The 23,281-nt window shown below is 40.0% G+C and overlaps 1 pseudogene; it reads left to right on the top strand.

The window, feature by feature from the left end:
- The first annotated feature begins 4,492 nt into the window (after positions 1 to 4,492).
- LOC136336336 (prefoldin subunit 4 pseudogene) lies at positions 4,493 to 4,887 on the top strand (annotated as a pseudogene).
- Positions 4,888 to 23,281: the final 18,394 nt, after the last annotated feature.

Below are 23,281 nucleotides of genomic sequence, written 5' to 3' on the forward strand. Positions count from 1 at the left end.
ATGATACATGAAAACTATGTGAAATTTGTATATCCATTAATAAAGTTTTATTGGAACACAGACATGCAAAATGTCTATGGCTGCTTTCACACTACAACTGCAGGACAATAGTTTAACAGAGACCATATAGCCAGCAAAGCCAAAGGTCTACCAGAAAGTTCTGTCCTTTTTTGGAATAAAACAAAATACAAATTCTTCTGACTTAATTCATGTGGCACCCATCTTGAATATTTCCACACCAATCCTATCTTCTGAATATGATCCGAAATGGTTTGCTGAGCTGAATTAAGCCTTTCTGCAATCTCTGATGTTGTCAGAAAACGATCTTGCTCCCACATGGTCTTAACAACATCATCATCAATCAAAGATGGTTGCCCAGAACGTGGCTTATCAGAAAGGTCGAAATCACCTGTTTCGAATTTTTCGAACCATCTTCTGCATGTCCTATTAGAAACTGTACCTTCACCAAACACTTTCAATAAATTTCTGCATGCTTCTGTAGCATTTCTTCCTTGTTGAAATTCGTAAAAATACAGTGGTGTAAATGAACTTTATCAGTAGCCATGGGTACACTATCGCTTCACACATAAGACTAACGTGAATCAACTTTGTTGAGGTTAATTTGCTACGTCAGTATGTATACATTAAGTGATAAAAATAGAGAGGCACACATGTGCCAAATAAACATGTGCTTACGTGTCGAAACTTGTGATAGAGACGGACAGAACTTCCCGGTAGACCTGATATTTACTACTTGGCATTTTAGAAAAACATCGGCTGACTACCAGCCTATAAGAAGGACCTGCTCTGTGAGCTATGAAATAGGCTTTGCTATGCAGAAGTGTTGTTGTACTGCATGGCAGCTTAATTTGCAAAACATTGAATGTTAATGATTACACAAGTATCTTTAAATATATCTATTATGTGTATCTCTGACTCCCCAATATTTGTTATAGTGCAAAGTAAATACTCACTAATAGTTGAATGCAAAGATGAATATAAACAAAATCTGACTCCCATATATATAAAAATTTCCTTGGAAGAACTATCCCAGATAGATAGCTATAGATAATCCCCTTACTTCCAAGCTGCTGCTCCTCCTAGATCACACCCTAATGTCCTTCGCCTCTTCTTCACAAGGGTCCATTTCTAAATCAAGTCCTTACTTATACAACTTGAGTGTCATTATGACCTTGTGACAAAACTAGTAAGGCAAGGAAATGGAGGAGAAGGTAACTTATACCTGTCTGCCTTTCATCATCCCCCTCCCTGGACCCTACTGCCCAGAGAAACAAACGCACTTTCTAACACACACACACACACATACACACACCACAGGGAATTCTTGAATCTAATTATTTCCTGAACTGTAATTAGATTTTATTATTCTTTCCCTTGAGTGCTCAAAGGCTGTGTGCTTTTTTTTTTTTTTTTTTTGCATTTTTCTGAAGCTGGAAACAGGGAGAGACAGTCAGACAGACTCCCACATGCGCCCAACCGGGATCCACCCGGCACGCCCACCAGGGGGCAATGCTCTGCCCACCAGGGGGCGATGCTCTGCCCATCCTGGGCATCGCCATGTTGCTACCAGAGCCACTCTAGCGCCTGGGGCAGAGGCCACAGAGCCATCCCCAGAGCCTGGGCCATCTTTGCTCCAATGGAGCCTTGGCTGTGGGAGGGGAAGAGAGAGACAGAGAGGAAGGCGTGGCAGAGGGGTGGAGAAGCAAATGGGCACTTCTCCTGTGTGCCCTGGCTGGGAATCGAACCCGGGTCCTCCGCACGCTAGGCTGATGCTCTACTGCTGAGCCAAATGGCCAGGGCCCTGTGTGCTTTTGTGTATTATTCTTTAGGGTTTTTTTTTACTTTATTTAGTTTTATTCCTAAGAACTGAAAGGGGAACAATGGTAGTAAAAAAAAAAAAAAAAAAAAAAAAAAGGAAGTCTTTTTAAAAAAGTAAACTTCTGGATATTTTGCATTATTACTAGCAGTAAAATCTCTTAGAAAACCAAAGTGCTGCAGTTTCTGGGACTGCCAGGCCAAAGAGAAGTTATGCTTTCTTCAGTGCTAATCTTAAAGGGGAAAGGGAGACTTTTATTAAAGACGCAACATGATGACAGTAACGAGAGAGCCAACAGGCTAAACTCTAAGGTCCTCATGAGGAAAAAGAAGCATATAGGAAGCCAGCTCAGATTTGACTGCCTGATATCCTTGTAATTCCTCTCTTCCTGCTGCCCTCATCCTAAACTCATCAGTATGAATCCCTGTCCTCCCAGGGCCTGTGCCACAGGAGCCAACAATACAAACTTCAGTCCCCACTGCCAACACCCAATCAATGAGGGAGGTTATAAGTAAAGGGAACGAATCCCTAATCTCATAACTAAGGCTAAATCAGGAGGACTGTGCTGCTGGAATTTCACACAAGTGTTTCAAACTCATCTCATAAAAATAATATATGAGGTCTCTGTGCAAATAAGATACTGACTCCCCCAGGAACTTGCCTATACTGCCAATAGTAACCTTGCTATAGCAAAATCAACCAGGAACATTATACGTTAAATAGATATTTGAGCAATGGTACAGGACCCTAGTCATCATTTATAATGTTATTATAAAAAAGTTAATTCCAATACCTCTAAAATTTGGAGATTGCCATTAAATAAATGCTCTTGGCTCACTATTGCTTGGCTGGAGGGCTGTCTACCTTTAAGCATTTAAAGGGCAGTTATTTATAAAAACCACTGTTTAGTAAACAACTACTCTACACTGTAATAGGTATTTTGTTACCTTATTTAAATTGCAGCAACCTAGAAGGGCAGTGCTTGAATTCAAATAATTTAACAACCAGTTCTCTGCCCTAATGACCATTTTAAGTACAAGAAAACAATATACCAAGAGGTAGTTTATTATTTCATGCATTTAATACTTAAATAGGAACAATAAGAGTATATGAAAATATGTTATAAGAGTTTTAAAATATTAATGAAAAAATATTAAATAGTACCTTACAAAAAAACAGTAAAATTGTTATTTAAGATATTTCCATATTACTTCTTGATTGGTGTCCTCACTTGCAATTTTCTTTGCTTTTATCTGAGTATCATCAGCTGTGTGATTTATCCTTAACCATGTTTTCACTGTAGGAGTTGGATCCCATGTCTTTACCTATGAACAGCTTAGAATACGCTGTTGCACAGATGAACCTTAAGAAAGACTAAGGAATGGGCCCTGGCTGGTTGGCTCAGTGGTGGAGCATCGACCTGGCATGCAGAGTTCCCAGGTTTGATTCCCGACCAGGGCACACAGGAGAAGTGCCCATCTGCTTTTCCACCCCTCCCCCTCTCCTTCTTCTCTGTCTCTCTCTTACCCTCCCTCAGCCGAGGCTCCATTGGAGCAGGGATGGCCCGGGCACTGGGGATGGCTCCTTGGCCTCTGCCCCAGGTGCTAGAGTGGCTCTTGTCCCAACAGAGCGATGCCCCGAAGGGGCAGAGCATTGCCCCCTGGTAGGCAGAGCGTCTCCCCTGGTGGGTGTGCCAGATGGATCCTGGTTGGGCGCATGTGGGAGTCTGTCTGACTGTCTCTCCCCATTTCTAGCTTCGGAAAAATACAAAAAAAATAATAAATAAATAAATAAAAAAGAAAGAGTAAGGAATGTAAATTTGTTATTTTCGCATTGGTCAGCTGCCCAGGCATCCACCTTAGAGAGAACCCTGATTACAAGTGCCATTTTAACAACTGGTTTGCTGAACTCAACAAAAAATTAGGTATTGGTTTTGCCAAACATGTGTGAACTGGCTGAATCCTACCACTGTGTAAGGGTAATATCTCTGTTTTACAAATGAAAAAACCTAAACTCAAAGAGATTAAATAACTTGGCAAAGTCACATTAAATTTGTATCAAATCACCATCCAAGGATTTGAACTCAGATCTCTTGGGCTGCAAAGGCTAAGTGTTCTTTAAAGACCTCTGAACCCCAAGGTGAATACAATCAGAGTCTACCTCTTATCCTCTACCTGGAAAGGTAAGAAGAGACAGGAAAGATGAGTTGATTTATTTAAAGTGGGTCTTCAGGATTCTCTGGTGAAAAAATATAATCTTTTAAATGTTTTCTCCTTTTTCACAATGGAAGGGAAGCTCATTTCCTTACCTTGACCCAGTTCTAAACTATAAAGGCCAGCCTTTGTTATAAGGTAAAATAAACAACTCCAAAAAACTCCCTGACACTCAGCCAATCAGGTAAATATTCACTTGGTTAAAGGCAAATACTTCTGGGGAAGTTTTTGAACCACTAATAAATCACACACATTAGTTTATCTTTATCAGGTGTGGCTCTCTTTTGCATACTGGAGTTTTCATTAGGAGGAAGCAGAAGTCAAGAGATGTTATTTTGCTTTCCCTCTCTTTTTCCACCAATGTGGTATGTATGGTTGACTTTGTTCCTTTCCATGTCTTGTCACAAAAACTTTCAGGATCAAATAATTACTGGCCGTAAAGATGGGGGCCATGATGAAGAAAGTGGCTGCAGAAGTTAATGTCACTTTTGAAGATCAACAAAAAAATAAACAGATTGACTAGGAATACAAGTAGAATCATAGACTTGAAGGAAGAAAAATGTAATAAAGAAACAACTCCAAACTTTAGAAGATGCCTGTGAGGATATGCTTGCAGATGACGACTGCCTAATGGTACCTTATCAAATTGGTGATGTTTCCATTAGCCATTCTCAAGAGGAAACACGAGAAATCTTAGAAGAAGCAAAGAAATATTTACAAGAAGAAATTGATGCCTTGGAATCCAGAGTGGAGTCAATTCAGGTGTTAGCAGATTTGAAAGTTCAATTATTTGTAAAATTTGGGAGTAACACAAACCTTGAAGCTGATGAAAGTTAAGCATTTTTTAATACTACATTAAAAGATTTTAATACACTTTAATATTGTTTAAATGATCATTTCCTTCAAATGAGATGAAAAGCAAAACTTAAAAATATTTTTTATTTATTTAATGGAAACTTGCCTATTTGCACATCTTGCTTATTTATTTTATATTTTTAAAAGAAGACAATCTTCATGTATGTATTTTTCATGATAGTATGTCAAGTTTAGGATTTTTATGTCATCTTATTGAAATCAGGTAAGGGGAAAAGAGTAATTACTGGCCAGGAAACAATAGCAGAATTGTCCCATTCTCCAATAGATTCAGATGAAGTCTGGTAATAAAATAAGATACAACTCCAAAAGGCGACATCGGGGAAGAACCAAGCTGTGTCAATAAGGAATCACACATGAGATGGCGCACAAATTTAGACTATTTCAAGTTCACCTACACCTTACTGTCTGGACAGTTGAACTTGTTTTATTGGGAAACTGATTTTTCTCTTCGTTTCTTTGCTTCTGCACAAGTAGGTTGGTTCAATAATAAATATGAGAACTTTTGTTTTAAAAAATAAAGAAGTAATTTTGAAAGGGAAAGGAGAGGCCATAGGAAAGACAACAGCAAGGAGTTTTGTTTAGTCAGGAGCAACTTCTGGGCAGTGGACTCTGGGGCAGGAATGAAGAAGAGAGACTATCCCAATCAAAACCTCAGAGAATTATTTTATGCATATTGACAAATTTATTCTAGTGTTTTATGAAGAAGGCAAAAACCCCAAAATAGCCGACACAATATTGAAAGAAAGGAACAAAGTTGGAGGACTGACACTACCCAATTTCAAGACTTATTTTAAAGCTACTGTCATCAAGACAGTGCAGTGTTGGTAAAAGGATTAGACAATGGGAAAGAATAGCCTAGAAATAGACCCACATAAATATAGGCAACTGATCTGTGGCAAAATAGCAAAGGTAGCACAGAGATAGTCTTTTCAAGAAATAGAGCTGGAAAAAACGGGCAGCCACATGGTAAAAAAAAACCAGACACAGAGCTTACCTCCTTCACAAAACTAACTCAAAATGGATCATAGACCTGAATATAAAATACAAAACTATAAAACTCCTAGAGGATAACATAGGAGAAACTAGATGACCTTGGGTTTGAAGGTGACAGATACAACAGCAAAGGCATGATTCACTAAAGAAACAGTGGATGAGCTGGACTTCATTTAAGTAAAAAACTTCTGCTCTGTGAAAGACAATGTCAGGGAATGAGAAGACAACCATAGACTGGGAGAAAGTATTTGCAAAAGACACGTCTGGTAAAGGACCTATCTCAAGTATACAAGGAACTATAAAACAACTATATGGTTCAGAAATGGGCCAAATATATTAATGGATACCTTACTAAAGAAGATATACAGATGGAAAATAGTATATGAAGAAATGCTTCACATGATATATTATCCAAGAAATGCAAATTAAAATGATAATGAGATACTACTACACATCTATCAGAATGGCCAAAATCTGGAACACTGAGTGCTGACAAGGATGTGGAGTAACAGGAAATATTATTCATTTCTAGTGAAAATGCAGAATGATACAGTCACAGTGGAAGACAGTTTGGCAGTTTCTTCTAAAACTAAACTTGTGAAGAGTGAGTTTACTGGCTCAATGGCCTCTTTGAAAATAGGGCAGCATTGCACACATTTGGCCACAATGGCATTTTATAACATCCACCTTTCCCTCATTGCTACAGAAAACTTTCTCCTGTGTAAAGCAGGACTGTGTAGAAGTTCAAAGACCCTCTTTCCCAAACAGAGTGCTGGTCTTGGGAACATCAATTTGCCACCATCTGCAGCAGCACTGAGGTGACCCTTCCCAATACACATTCTTGTCCAGAGCGTGATCTTGGTCCCTACACTGTAATTAGAGTCTCTGGAGCTGGAAAATCTGTACCATGTTACATCTCTGTAGCTGCTAATTAATGACTATGGGTTAGTTTGCCTAAGCTTTATGAGGATCACTACCCTCAGAAACTCCAAGTTAGCTGAACCATTGTGAAGAGAAAATGACATGTTTCTAGTGTCTAACCCTCTTTGAAACGAAGAGTAGATATTCAATCTTTGACAGGTAGTTTTACCACCACCCATGGTAATCTACAGCTCCCACAAAGCTACTGCTAATCCAATGGAAAACAAGCTATGGTATTCATTATTTTCATTGAGCAGATCCTCCCTCTTCCTGAGAAACATTCTGAGTCTTGCCATCTCCATCGGCACTTCTTTCTCTGAGTCTCGTCACTGTCCCATGGACTCATGTAATACCGCTCCCTTCTCCCAGGCTTCCCTTACTTTAGTTCCTTTTCTACAGTGCTGGCAGAATTTGCTCCTAAATGTAAGCCCTGTTAGCATACTTTCTTGCATAAAATCTTTTGATTGGCTCCCTATTGCTCAGTTAAACTGCTTTACTTATTGTAAGTCTTCTCCACGCCTCTTATTTCCTAACATGAATCATGAATCCCAAAGATGGGAACAGATTTCACAGTTTTACTAAAGCATTTTTCCACCAAAAACTTTGAACAGAACATTTTTAGGAAATTATTATACAAGACCACACAGGCAGTGCTAGTCTACAGTGTTAAGTCCAATCTGCTCAGCACAAATACAGAAAACACCTGTTGGCAATCCTGTCTTCAACCTCAGCCCCTCTTTGCTTCACACTCACTCTGTGTCCCAAGCCTACTGTCCTCAGATAACATCTTTTATAGTTGAGTCCCTCCACTGCAGGTAATAACATTGGCCTCTCTCCAAGTCTTCTACTGTACTTCTCCTTCTACTCAATCTGCTCGATTTGGTGACCTACTGATTCTTTAAGAAACAGCTTTAATGTTATTTTCTCTGAAACTCATTCATTATTCTATCTTCTGATCAATGTGGCTACTTGGGGAGTGTAAGAGGAAGAATAAACTGTGTTATACCACTCATAACTTTATCACAATGTTATGTGACACAGTTTCCCTCATTAAAAATAAACTCCATATGGGCAGGCATGCCCATGCTTCATTTTTTTCATAGATCCTTTACTACTTCACAGTTTAATATATATAGCATGTTATTAATGTTCCTGAAAATATTTGCTAAATATGCCACAGAATGGTATGTCCCACCACACATACACACATACACACACACACCGTCACCAAGTTGTATGGTTAATGATTTTTATCTTCACAAAAGTAAACAATTACTTCCCATGGCCATTGATCTTTGGAAATCCTTGGTTTCTCTTTTTCAGTCATACACAATTTATAACCTATACTGGGTCTTAGGATCTCTCCAAACTCACTGTAGAATATTCTGCTTAACAAGGACGTGGTTCTTATATTCTGTGCAAAAGTCGATGGAATGCCATTTCCAATTGACACTTAAAAGTTCTTGAGCTTTTCCACAGGCAGCTTCTGTGCAAAAATGCAAAAGGAACCTCAAATCACATGTTTAAAACCCACATTGCCATTATTAATTGATGATCCTAAACCAATGCCCGCTCATCTCTCAGACTGACACTCGATAATGATTTCAATGGAAGAGAAGCTGTTTCACATTATATGCCTCTCTGTGAACAGCATCCAGGTACTGCCATTCCAATTGTTTTATGAATGTGATCAAGAAATGGCAGGTTGCCAAAGATGCTTCCACATGATTATTTGAAACAACACCCCAGACATAAAAAGAAAGAATCACTCACAGAATGCAATATGTACAAGTTTGGCTGTTTGCACATCCTCTGCATTTGTGCATTCATGATGCTATATTTAAGCAGAAATCTGTGCAAGAATTAAGTCACTAGGAGATGGAAGCTTGGCGGTCATTCTAAGAATTTGGCTGCAGTGGTTGCCAAGATTGTCTCTATCCAGGATGAGCTCTCCCTGTCTTATAATCAACTGGAAGTCAGATGTGACTACTTGCTGGAATGGAATTCTTTCATATATTATAAGACTTGTTCGACCTGTGTTGGCGCGGTGGATAAAGCGTTGACCTGGAAATGCTGAGGTCGCCGGTTCAAAACTCTGGGTTTGCCTGGTCAAGGCACATATGGGAGTTGATGCTTCCAGCTCCTCCCCACCTTCTCTCTCTGTCTCTCTCTCTCCCTCTCTGTCTCTCTCTCTAACTTTCTCTCTCCTCTCTAAAATGAATAAATAAAATAAAAAAAATTTAAAAAAAGACTTGTTCAAAAATTAGCAGACCCTCATTATTTTCTTGATGAAAGGGATTGCTGTCACTTTGTCTTATTCTAAGTCACAACTGTTACAAAGTTTGGACTTTAAAAAGAGAAACTTGTTAAAAGGTATATATGTCAGCCCAGTACTTCTTTCCCTATGCTCTGCCTTCCTCGTTCTGAGAAAATTGATAGTTAAACTGTAATTAATGGGAAGAAGTTTATGCAGTTGAAATGTACAAGGCCAATTGCTTATCAGCAGGATGCAAATCCAAGTTTAAGAGGCACCACCGATTTCTCATTGTCAGACAGAAGAAATGCGTCAGACAAACTCTGCCATACAAAGAAAGAAAATATTCCCTGAATTTATTTATTGATGAAGAAAGTAATATGAAATATAGTGATTACCGAAGGGAAAAAATTGTTTTGAGTTATTATAAAATGTCTTGTTTGCAGATACATAAAAGCAGCACCTTTGAATAAATCTTCTAGTTAGAGCTCAGTGAAATCTCTGGCAGAGAAGTAAAATTGCATTAGCTAATCTCACTGTGCTTGGCCTTCTCAGGGAAGTTACTATAGTGCTCCAACAGAGTTCAGCAGATCCATGAACACTTTTCCTGAAAAGCACTATCATCTTTTTCCAGAAATCTATGAAGCTTAGATTTGTCTAAATCTATTTGCCAATCACACACTTCAAATATTTGTATACTGCTGAAAATAGAAATGGTGATTACATTTCATATCTTTCTCATATATGTTGGGTATTTTAGCATATTCTTGAAATTCCATCCATACCATTTCCCAAAATTCACCTCCAGTTTGGAACAACTTCTTGTCTCCAATTTACTTGTTTGTCCTTCAAATTCTATTTAGAATCTTTACTTTTCTTAGTGAGAGAAGTGGAAGCAAAGAGACAAACTCACACATTTGCCCCCACCAGGATCTAACTGGAAAGCCCACTAGGGGGTGATGCTTTACCCATCTGGGATCTTTGCTTCGTTACTCAGCAACCAAGCCATTTTTTTAGCACCTGAGGTAGACACCATGGAGCCATCCTCAGCACCTGAGGCTAGCTCACATGAACCAATATAACCATAACTACAGGAGGGAAAGGGGACAGGGCAGGTGTAGAGAAGCAGATGGTTGATTCTCCTGTGTGCCATGACTGGGTATTTAACCTGGGACTTCCATATGCCAAGCCCACTCTCTACCACTGAGCCAACCAGCCAGGATCTAGTTAGAATCTTAAGAGTTATTCTTTCCATGAAATTTTTCATCACTATTTTGATACATAATTATTTAGTTTACAAGAATTTTATCTGTGCTAGACTTATGCTTCTTTAAAGGTTATTCACATATTTTGTTATTTTATAAAAATTTTTATATTAGAATTAGATTTACCGAAAAGTTGTGAAGATAATAAAGAGAGTCCTCCTACATTCCTCTTCCAGTTTCCCCTATAATTAGCATCTTACATAAGTACAATATGTTGGCCAACATTAATGAGCCCATATTGAAGTATTATTATTAAACTAACTTCATATTTTATTCATCTCATCTTTACTTGTGACAGAGATAGAGAGAGAGAGAGACAGAGGGACAGACAGGGACAAGGACAATAAGAATGAGAGATGAGAAGCATCAATTTTTTGTTGTGGCACCTTAGTTGGTCATTGATTACATGCTCATATGTGCCTTGACCAGGGGGATACAACAGAGTGAGTGAACCCTTGCTCAAGTCAGTGACCTTGGGCTCAATACAGTGACCTTGGGCTTCAAACCAGTGACCTTTGGGCTCAACCCAGCAACCTTGGGGTCATGTCTATGATCCCACATTCAAGTCAGCGATCCCACACTCAAGCTAATGAGCCTATGCGTAAGCCTAATGAGCCTGTCCTCAAACTGGTGGCCTCAGGGTTTTGAACCTGAGTCCTTTGATCTTAGTTCGATGCTCTACACTGCACCACTACCTGGTCAGATGGATTGTCTTACTTTTTAACTAAGGTCCTTTTTATATTGAAGACCCCATCTAGGATACCACACTGCATTTAGTTATCCTGTTTCTTTAAGCTCCTCTAGACTGTGACAATTTCTCAGACTTGCTTTGTTTTTAATGACCTTGATAATGTTGAAGAATACTAATAAAATATTTTGCAGAAAAACTCAGTTTTATTTGATGTTTTTCTCATTATTATACTAGGGTTATGGTTATGGAAGATAAGGCCCCAAAGATGAATGGCTCTTCCCATCACATCATGTCAAAGGTATATGCCACCAACTTGATTTGTCACTGTTTATGCTGACTGTTGATGCTGGCTGAGGTAGTGTTTGTAGTGTGTTTCTACAGTAAAGTTCCTCTCTCTCACCCAACCTCCTTCCATAATGTACACTTGAGAAGGAAGTGACCCTTAGGTAGTGGGGAGTTATACTGTATACCTTTGAGGGTATAATAGCTATGTAACTTCTTAAAATTAATCTGTGTTGGAGATTTCTCTATTCTCCTCCACTTATTTATTTATGAACATATTCTGCATGATACTATAGTGGTGGACTTGATACTATGAATTTGTGAAAATGCATAAAACTTTACAGCACAAAGAGTGAATCTGAATGCATACAATTGAAAAATAATAATTTAGGAGGATCAAGTAGTCTGCAATGACATAAATACTGTGATAACAAGACACCATACATATATACTGAAAATAAACAATTAAGTAAATGGATGGTTGATGGTAGGAGATAGGTTTCTCAGCACTGGTGTGGGAGGTTGCAAAGGAAGAGGGCTAGAATGTCCAGTGTAATAGTAAATTAGAGTTGGAGACAGTATAAACTTATACTTAGCTTAATATATAGTAGATACAGATAAACACATATAGAAGTATTTATAGATATGACTACACACAGAGTTAGTAAACACAGATATTTCTTGCCATGTTTGCTGAGGGGATTATAAAAATGACACCTATCACAGCTATCACTGGATGTGGTTTCTAGCACCATTCTCCAATAAAAGATCTAGGTCTCCTAAGAGAAACAGATGATTGTAATGCTAGGTAGGAGATGAACCTGAGGTGGACATTACAATGCCAGAAAGAAAGAAAACGCTCAAAACAAAATCACTAAGTTGGGAGTGTATCAAAGATGGGAGTGGTCACTCAGAAGCCTACTGAAGGAGACACCACTGGCTAAAACTGAAAAAAATACAAGCAAAAGAAATTATTTGATTAAGGGTTTTTTTTGTTAAATGCAATTTTATTAAAAAGTCACTCTGAATAAACCACACAGTTTTTTTCTCCCTGATTCCTACAGAAGAGAAAATTTAGGATAGGGATTATGAGCAAATATTTTTGAATTGGACTAATCAAGTTTAAATGATGGCTCTAGCTCCTTGTATCACCCTGGCCAAATTGCTTGGATAATGAGAAACTATGTTAAATGCTAGTCTGCAGTGCCAGGCACGTTGTAAATGTGCTATTGTAAATATGAGCTTTATTAAAAGTTTGCAGTATGTACTCATTAAAATCAGCTTTTGTTGCCCAAATAACAAGCCATTTCCTCATAATTTTGGAAGAAATACTTTCAAAGTGTATAGAATTCATTGTAGACAGACAAAATTAATTTGCTAAAAATTCATTTATACATATAAAATGTAATTTTTGAATATTTACAATTCCAACTAATAGATTTCTAGATAAACTCTGAAATAGTTGCAATGACTTGCATGATTTGTACAAATGATTAAGTCGCATGTTTGGTTTTAATATGGTTGCTCATTATAAATGTAGTGGTAAGAGCTGTGGGCTATGATTATCTGGTGTCACAATTGACCAATTATGTTATTTATGTGAAAATTTCTGTTCAAATGTTTTTTGACATTGGATAGATATTTAAGAATTTAAAGCTACCAAGCAGAAACCACTGTGTTAACTGTGGATGAACTTGGTTAGACTTCCTAAAATAGCCAATACTGACATTAAGTGAGAGGGTCCAGGAGTAGCTGATAGAAGAGGTGAGATAGGCTGAGTCACTGGCCCCCCTGGGGTACAAAGCACCCTCCTAAGCACAGAGCGCTCCTCCCATTCTCTAATATGGATAATAATAGAAATGTTTTTGAAACCCACTTCTTTTCATCCCATTCAAAACCATACTTCCATCCCTACATCTCTTCATTTCAGAAATTCTGGAAACATCCCTGATATTGATAGGCATATTTATGCATCTATATATAAGGTTTGACTCAAACAATCATAAACTCACTACTGTGAACAAACATGTTAACATATTTAACCCAAATGCTAAGCTAATATCCAGATTCCTTGTATACTTGAATAGCATGCCAGCCCCCCATCGAGTTCTTCTATTTCCTTTTCTAGTGTAGCGCTACTCCTTTTGAACTCAGTTGAGGCTGTATTTTCATTTTGGTGTGTCCTTCTTTAGAGCTGAGACAGACAAATTGTCATTCAATGCCCGTATCTTTGAGAAGTGCCCCAGAAATGGGGAGGTCAAATAATGGGGTGCTGATAATATGGACAGTCTAGAGTGAAGCCAAATCATCTCTGTGGATGGAGTCGCAGAGGGGTAGTGTGGGTCCCAACCATCTTTCAGTGATAATTACAGAATCTACTTTTTTTTTAAATAAATAAATTTTTATTTTAATGGGGTGACATCAATAAATCAGGGTACATACATTCAAAGAAAACATTTCCAGGTTATCTTGTCATTTACTTATGTTGCATACCCATCACCCGAAGAGAGATCATCCTCCGCCACCCTCCATCCAGTTCTCTCTGTACCCCTTCCCCTCCCCCTCTCCCTCCTTCCCTCCCCCCACCCCCATAGCCACCACACTCCTGTTCATGCCTCTTAGTCTCGCCTTTATGTCCCACCAATGTATGGAATCCTGCAGTTTTTGTTTTTTTCTGATTTGCTTATTTCACCCCGCACAATGCTACCAAGACTCCACCATTCTGCTATAAGTGATCCAATGTCACCATTTCTCCTAGCTGAATAATATACCATGGTGTATATGTGCCCCATCTTCTTCATCTAGTCCTCTATTTTTTTTACAGTGATTAAGAGCCTTTAAGCAAACTCTTGGCGAATACAGCAAGAATCCATAAATGAGTAGTGTCCTTAACATGTTCACCAAGTCCAAGTTGACCACATCACCATGCCAAATCCCTGAAAAATGCAACCCAACCACAGTTCAGTCTGTTAGGAGCTGTCACAGGGAGCAGGAGTCCACGAAAGTTCCCCACAGGAAAAGTCCGCATGGCACTGGAATTATTGTCACCATTCTATACTTTGCAGCTCATGTCCAAGTCCCAATGACTGCTGCTTCTAGCTGGTAATGATTCAGGTAGACTGGAAAAAGCCATTTGCAGCATGCGTGGATATGGAGCTCCTGTTCTCCTCTGCCTGGAGAGTTGAGACCAGGTTGCTTTTCCCTGGAGCTCTGTGACTGTGGCCTGGTAAAGAGAACCTTGGGATACACTAAGCTGGGTGGCAAAGGTAAATTCATAATACAAATTGGCAAAAGGAGGAAAGAGAGCTCTAAATTAAGAGTAGGTCCCAGCCTGAAATGTGAGTGGGGCATTGAGGTAGGAGGGATAAAGAAACACTATATATTAAGCAAAGCCACAGAAAATAGGACTATCAACACCCACAACAGAGATCTTTGAGGGAAGAATAAAAAACCTGACTATTCAGGCAAGACATAGTTAAGTGGCCCTTGTGCGAATGAGATCAGTTTACCTGCTTCTTGGAAGAAATACCCTAGGCTCGTCCACAGTGTCGTAGATGGGGTCGACGGCCCTGGGCACATTCAGCCTTCAGTGGCAAACCCCAGCTTTCTGGGCAAGGTTAGGTCATAGGTGGCTGGAGCAGGGCTGGAAGAGACTGAACCCTCCCTTAGAGGAGCGAGGGGGAAGCCCACCTTCCAGTGTCCCTGTTTCCTCACAGCAGAGGCGTGTAAGCCTGGCAGGCTTTAGCTCAATGACCTTCCTTTCCACTATTGAAGCAGGACCCAGATGGCATCCTATGAGACCCCTTTGGGGTGTTGGAGCCTTTAAGGGTGTATCCTAAAAGCTGGTAGTTCCCCCTGATCTCTATTGGGCTTTTTCTGCCTCTAGGTATCTTAAGAGCCATTCTCAGAAGATCTCGCTGAGGGGTTTGAGGATCCCCATCCGCCTATATAAATCTTTTCCATATATCTGGAGCTATTTGGAAAAAAGACAGAACAGTGTTATTAGCTAGATCTAATAAAGAAGGTAGTAGTTTGCAGGCGAAAAAGATTTGGTGTCTCCTGTTCCTCAGCATTCAAAAGAAATGTAAATTATTTTTTAATTAAAAAGCATGATATGGTAGACCCATTGGAGTCATTGGCCTGGTGTGCAGGATTCCTGGGTTCGATTCCCGGCCAGAGCACACAGGAGAAGCGCCCATCTACCTCTCCACTCCCTCCCCTCTCCTTCCTCCTGGCCCCCCTCCTCCCACCTGCAGCCAAGGCTCCAGAGGAGCAAATACACCCTGGGCACTAAGGATGGCCCCATGGCCCCCGCCCCAGTTGCTAGAATGGCTCCGGTTGTAACAGAGCAACATCCCAGATGGGCAGAGCATTCCTCCTGGTAGGCATGCTACTTTTGTGTTAATAACTCCTCCACAGTACTTAAGTCATACCTAAAGCTCTAAGCACACTTTAATTGCTGGGGTCTGAATAAAATGTTCTAGCCTTAATTTATTGCATAAAAGTATCCTTTATTAAGAGGCATTGATTGATTTCATGTGAATTAGACTTGTCCCTTACTAAAGCTGAAAGCTCATTGAGGTTGGGGATCCTGTGTCTTCTTAAAGCTTACATAATGCCTGATATATACTACATGTTTAAGAAATGTATGGTGAAATTACATAATTTCTTTAGGCAGGTTATATAGATTGTGGCTGAAATTTTCAAGTTTAAAAGTCAAGGTGTTTGGTAACTTCTCTTTGCCCTGTCTTTGAGGTACACTTCTTCCTTGTAGAGGAAAATCAAAGAGTAAATGCATATCCTCTTTACCAGGACTATGATAAGTGCATTAATCAATTCTTTGTCTTCTGAGTGATTTCAAAATATAAGCAAATGAGAATAAACTAAGAGTAATGAGATATAGTCTGAAAATATAAATGGTTTTCTAGACCAGTGGTCTCCAACCTTTTTTGGGCCACGAACCGGTTTAATGTCAGAAAATATTTTCACGGACTGGCCTTTAGGGTGGGATGGATAAATGCATCACATGACCGAGACAAGTGTCAAGAGTGAGTCTTGGACAGATGTAACAGAGGGAATCTGGTCATTTTTTTTTTTTGCATTTTCTTTTGCATTTTTCTGAAGCTGGAAACAGGGAGAGACAGTCAGACAGACTCCCGCATGCGCCCGACCGGGATCCACCCAGCACGCCCACCATGGGGTGACGCTCTGCCCACCAGGGGGTGATGCTCTGCCCATCCTGGGCATCACCATGTTGCGAACAGAGCCACTCTAGCGCCTGAGGCAGAGGCCACAGAGCCATCCCCAGCGCCCGGGCCATTTTTGCTCCAATGGAGCCTTGGCTGCAGGAGGGGAAGAGAGAGACAGAGAGGAAGGTGCAGCGGAGGGGTGGAGAAGCAAATGGGCGCTTCTCCTGTGTGCCCTGGCCAGGAATCAAACCCGGGTCCTCCGCACGCTAGGCTGATGCTCTACCGCTGAGCCAACCGGCCAGGGCAAATCTGGTCATTTTTAAAAACTAAAACATCGTTCACACTTAAATATAAATAAAACGGACATAATGTAAGTTATTTATTCTTTCTCTGTGGACCGGTACCAAATGGCCCACGGACCAGTACCGGTCCACAGCCCGCAGTTTGGGGACCACTGTTCTAGACAACTGGAGGTATAAGGACATCCAGTAACTGTAAATTAGCAATTATATGCGGGTAGCATAGCATCAGTCTGGGTAGTATAACATCACTGACTCTGTTCCAGGAGATCTTGCATCTTTTACTTATTTTTCTATGCAGAAAGGATGATTTTACTGCTGAAAGGGTTGATTGGGTAAGAAATTCTTATATATTGTATATTTACCTTCACAGAGTTCTTATCATACACATTTTCTGAGGAATAGTAAACCATACTAACTGAATTTTGCCCTGTATTTTATAAATAGTGAAAATTTTCCTGTAGCTCACAGACATGTAATTTTACTTATTGTAAACATTTCCAAGTATCATCTCACACATGGTCTGTTTTTTATGCTTCCTGAATATGCCTGGTCCTTCTCTGATTCATTTCTGCATATGGTGTGAAGATTTACATTATAAAAATAATAGTGTTCACAAAGGTTATTCTACTTTAAACACACGCACACACACATAAGCGCACACAAAGAAAATTCAGTCACCCTAACTGCTGCAGAACAAAGGCTTAGACTGGCACTCATGACCTAAGGCAAGTATGGAGTTGGGAAGATTGTGCTTCATACTCTGACTCTGCATTTCCTAGATGGCCTGAAGGAAGTACAGTCACTGCCCCTAGACTCGTGCCTTTGTCAATAAAATGAAAATAGTCATTCCCACCTCAGTGTTGCTAAAATTTTCACTGGATTATAATTTCTAAAAGTTTATCCAGATGTTCGGTATCTGGCACATAATAAACTTTCAATAAACCAGAACCATTTCCAATTTTTAAAATTAATACTATTATTCTTCAGCCTCACTTAAATACTTGTTCTTAACCTATTCTTTACTGTTATCCTATATGAATATGTTATTTATTTTTCTGACTTATTTATTGTCCATTTTATATTATTAAAATAAAATTTTAATAAAACTTATTTTATTTTCTTTCATATTACTACCTCCTGATTTTATGCAAGTATAAATATTTTCTTTTTTGTGTGTGACAAGAGACAAAGAGAAAGACAGAAAGAGGAACAGATAGGGACAGACAGGAAGAGAGAGAGATGAGAAGCATCAATTCTTCACTGTGGCTCCTTAGTCTCCTTACTTGTTCATTGACTGCTTTCTCATATATGCCTTGACCCGGGGGCAGTAGCACAGGAAGTGACTCCTTGCTCAAGCCAGCAATCTTGGACTCAAGCCAGTGACTTTGGGGTCATGTCTATGATCCCACGCTCATGCCAGCAACCCTGCACTCAAGCTGGTGAGCCCGCGCTCAAGCTGGTGACCTTGGGGTTTCAAAGCTGGATTCTCTGCATCCCAGTCCAATGCTCTATCCACTACACCACCGCCTGGTCAGGCGCAAGTATAAATATTTCTGCATGAGCTAATGTATGATGATTTTGGTAACATTAACCTAATTTAAATATTCTTTCAAAAAAAAGAGAGAGAGATTATTGACCCATGTAATGGACCCCAATCAATATCTCAACATAGATGCCATGACTCGATGAGGCTGGGAAAAGAGGTTATCTAAGAAGATGGCAATTTTCTTGGAAAGTATGTATTATAGTGGAAGAAGGAGAGAACAAATTTTAAAGAATAAAGAATATGCAGTTTCAGAATAAGTTGTGGGAGATTAGGGGAAAAAAAGAAAAACAGTGAATATCCATGAGTCAATTATAAACTAAACCACATCAATCAGAGCAGATTTGCGGAACTCAAGTTTGTTAGATCACACAGATAATACAGGAGAGTCTTATTTGAGTAATAAGTTTATGTCACTCTCATTCTAGAATTAACCTAACTAATTGGACTGTAGGTCATTTTTTAGTCCCAAAGAGTTCAAAGCTTGGGTTCTAGATCATGTTGCTTTATTTCTATTTCAGTAACAATACATATCTAGAAATGGTAAGATCACCTATAGCATCTACTGCTTACAAAGTAAATTATATTTATGAATATGCTTTACATTTCTAGGCATTTAGTCACAAGATGTATTATGTCAATCTATTATAAAATGATGATTGCTTCTATCCTACTCTTTTTTTTAAAAAAGATTTTATTTATTCACTATAGAGAGGAGAGAGAGAGAGAAGAGAGAGAGAGAGAGAGAGAGAGAGAGAGAGAGGAGGGAGGAGCAGGAAGCATCAACTCCCATATGTGCCTTAACCAGGCAAGCCCAGGGTTTTTTTGAACCGGCAACCTCAGCGTTTCCAGGTTGACGCTTTATCCACTGCGCCACCACAGGTCAGGCCTCTATCCTACTCTTAACACAAATCAGCTAAGTATTCTTCTCATTTTAGATCAATTACCCAATACAGTTAGAATTATGGTTTTCTTAGAGGTGCTCAAGCAAGTGATATTTATTATTAATCACTAGAAAAAAATTGTGATTAGAAAGAGGGCTATTTAACACATTTAAGAAGAAATCAGACTTTAATTATCAATGTGTTAATTAATGCCATTAATTAAGATTAGAAAGTTTAGATATGTGTCAGCCAATATATACAGTGTGTTCGTAAAGTCATGGTGCACTTTTGACCGGTCACAGGAAAGCAACAAAAGATGACAGAAATGTGAAATCTGCATCAAATAAAAGGAAAACTCTCCCAGTTTCATACCTATTCAGTGCAGTTTGATGTGGGCTCACGCATAGATTTTTTAGGGCTCCTTAGGTAGCTAGCCCGTATATCCTCTACACACTCGTCACTGACTGATGGCCTACCAGAACGGGGTTTCTCCACCACACTGCCGGTTTCCTTCAACTGCTTATCCCACCGAGTAATGTTATTCCTATGTGGTGGCGCTTCATTATAAACGTGCTGGTATTCAAGTTGTACTTTGGTCACAAATTTGAATTTAGCAAGCCACAGAACACACTGAACTTTCCTCTGTGCCATCCACATCTCAACTGGCATGGCCGAAGGCTGCTCCACTGTATACACAGTGTTACGTCATCAGCTGCACATGCACACAAGCTACCACATCATCCTACAGAAACTGGGAGGGTTTTTCTTTTACTTGGTGCAGATTTCACATTTCTATCGTATTTTCTTGATTTCCTGTGACCGGTCAAAAGTGCACCATGATTTTACGGACACACTGTATATTAAAAGCCAGATAGAAGGGCCAAGAGTTTGTAGAAGTGAAGCTTGGTAATGAAAATACTGAAGAGACCGGTGGTAGGCAGCCCCAAATATGGCCCCTAGTCAGTGGTGGGACTCAAATAATTTAACAACAGGTTCTTTTCCCTAATGACCGTTTTAAGTATAAAAAAATGAAATACCGAAAGGTAGTTTATTATTTCATGGGTTTAATACTTAAATAAGAACAATAAAACAGGCACACAAACTAGATTGTTATAAGAAAAAGTTTTAAAATATTAGTGAAAAAATATTAAACAGAATCTGACAAAAAACAATAAAACTGTTATTTAAAATATTTCCATGTTGCTTCTTGATTGGCATCCTCACTTGCAAGTTTTTTCACCTCTGGATAGAATGAATATTCTTACAGGTGCTTATAATATGCTGTTGCACAGATGACTGATAAAAAAGAGTAAGGAATGTAAATTTGTCATTTCCACATTGGGCAGCTGCCTAGGAACCCACCTTAGAGAGAACTCTGATTACAAGTGCCATTTTAATAACTGGTTCATGAAACCCAACAAAAAATTAGGTATTGGTTCTGCCTAACTGGTGAGAACCAGTTAAATCCCACCACTGCCCCTAGTCATCCTGGACTTCTGGTATTGATGCCTATGTGTAATTCCTCCTCTGAATGTGAGCAAGATTGCTGATTTGGTTCATGTCTCAATAATCGAATTTGGCAGAAAATATATGATGCCACTTCTTAAATTAGGTTATAAAAAAACTGACTTCCAGTTTGGATTATTTCTCTCTGTCTCTCTGCCTTGGTCTCTCTGACTCTGTCTCTGTCTCTCGGTCTCTCTCATCTCTCCTCACAAGCTTCCATGATCTTCAAGCAGCCTATGATGGGACCCTCATGTTAGAAACCAAGGCCTAGAAGCAACCACATGTTTGAAAACAGATCTCCCAGTCATTTGAACTTCAAATGTGGCTGCTTCTCCTGCCAACAGCTTGACTGTAGCTTCATGATAGGGCTTGAGCCAGAGGCTTTCAGCTAATCACACTCAAGATTCTTGAATCACAATAGCTATGAGACAGTAGCTATTTGTTGTTTTAAGCTGGTAATTTTTGAGATACTTTGTATGCAGCAAAAGATAACCAATATAATAACAGCAGTGGAAATTCTGATTGTCTAATATGTCTTGACTACAGCCTGCCACAGAGGAAAAATCACAATAACAAAGGTTTACTGATTAAAGCAAAGTTAGGGATCTTTCTCTTTGAACTGCCCTTTCTACCACAGTTATCTCTTCTCATTGAGAACCATCCTTGTTGCTCAGACAAGAATAAAGCCCTTAGCCTACAGCTATGACTTAACATTTAATCATATTTCCTTTGACTACTTAGGCAAAAAAAGGCTAAAAGTATAAAATTTTAAAAAACATTTTTCATGCAAAATTAATATTAATTCACACCATAAAAAATTAAGTAAAATTAAAAAATACAATCAGTCCTAGAACAACCATTACTTTGTTTAAAAGTTTCTTTTCTTTTTTTTAATTAAGTGAGAGGCTGGGAGGCAGAGACAGACTCCTGCATGTGCTCCAAATGGGATCCACCCAGCAAGCCCACTAGGGGGCAATGCTCTGCCCATCTGGGCCATTGCTCTATTGCCCAGCAACTGAGCTATTTTAGCACCTGAGGCTGAGGCCACGAAGTCATCCTTAGTGCCTAGGGCCAACTTTACTTAAAATATTTGACCCACAGCTGTGGAGAGTAAGAGAGAGAAAGAGAGATGAGAGGGAGGGGTGGAGAAGTAGATGGTTGCCTCTCCTGTGTGTCCTGTCCGGGAATCAAACCTGGGATTTCCACATGTCTGGCTGACGTTCTACTGCTGAGCCAACTGGCCAGGGACTGTTTAACATTTTCTTTTATACATTTTGAGATTAGATCCAAGATGATGATGGAGTAGATAGAAAGATGTTCTACTCACCTCCTCCCAGGACCAAACTGGAGTTATAACTAAGTTTAAGAACAATCATCCTGAAAAACCAATTTTGTACTAAACAAAAATGAGTTTATAACCAAAGATCACAGAAGAAGCCACACCGAGACTGGTAGGAAGGGTGGAGATGCAGACAGGGCTGTCCTGCTTCCAGAAGTGAGTGGCGGCTGAGGGTCTGGAAGGACTCTCACTGGGGGAGGTTCGCCCTGAGAGGTGCAGGTCCTCATCCCTAGACCAGGTGCCTCAGCCTAGAGCCCCAGAGCCTAGAAGAGGCACCCACACAGCATTTAGAGGTGAAAAGAGCCAGATTTCTGTCTGCAAGAAAGAGACAGGAGCTCTTGGAGATGCAGGTTCTGTCTTAAAGGACCAGTGCAGAAAATCTTGTTCACAGCCACTTATTCGGGGCTCTAGCAGGGAGAGCTGAGAGGACTAGAGTTGCATGAGGAGTGTGAAGTTGGAGGCCCAGGGAGAGACACTTTGGGAAGCGGGCACTGGAACCCCTGTGCTGAGTCATTCTCCTACAGTCACCATCTTTCTTGGGTGGAGCATCCCCTCTGAGCAGCATCATTCTGGGGAAAAGCAACTACCCCACCCTCAGGGCTCTCTCCTGCCCCACCCTATGGAGATGGTACCCTGCTGAGAAGTGGCCTTGGCCAGAAAGCAGGGAGCTGAAAAGACATAGTTGTCTGACATTGAGGCTGAGCTTCCCACTGATCACCCCCACCCCCCAACCCCCACAGGCTCCCAAGACTGTGACTGGTACTTCAGCCTCACGAAAAACTGTCCAGATTGTGAGAATACCACATCTCTGGGTCTCAGAGGCTACACCCACTGGACTCCTGGTGCCATTCCCTACTGAGGTCTGTGAAAAAAGTAAGGACCTAGGCTGTGGGGTGGGAGCCACACCCACCATCTCTCCTGATGTCTTATTATCCCCAGGCTCTTAGACTCTACCAGAGGTTTCAGGGACCAAACCTAACGAGCAGCCAGCAGATAGATGCGGCAGGAGGCAGCTGTCAGGGAACCTTGGGTCTTTTGCTGAGTTGCCCCCAGGTCCAGTAATGGTAAAATTCAGCCTAGGTATGCAGCTTGGTCCTTCCATGTACACCTGAGCCCAGAAGATGCAGCAAGAAACTCTGAATTGCTTATAGCTCCAAAAAGGTTGCAGAGGGTCATCACAGGTTCT

This window comes from Saccopteryx bilineata, chromosome 4, assembly GCF_036850765.1.
Source record: "Saccopteryx bilineata isolate mSacBil1 chromosome 4, mSacBil1_pri_phased_curated, whole genome shotgun sequence".
Taxonomy (NCBI): Eukaryota; Metazoa; Chordata; class Mammalia; order Chiroptera; family Emballonuridae; genus Saccopteryx; species Saccopteryx bilineata.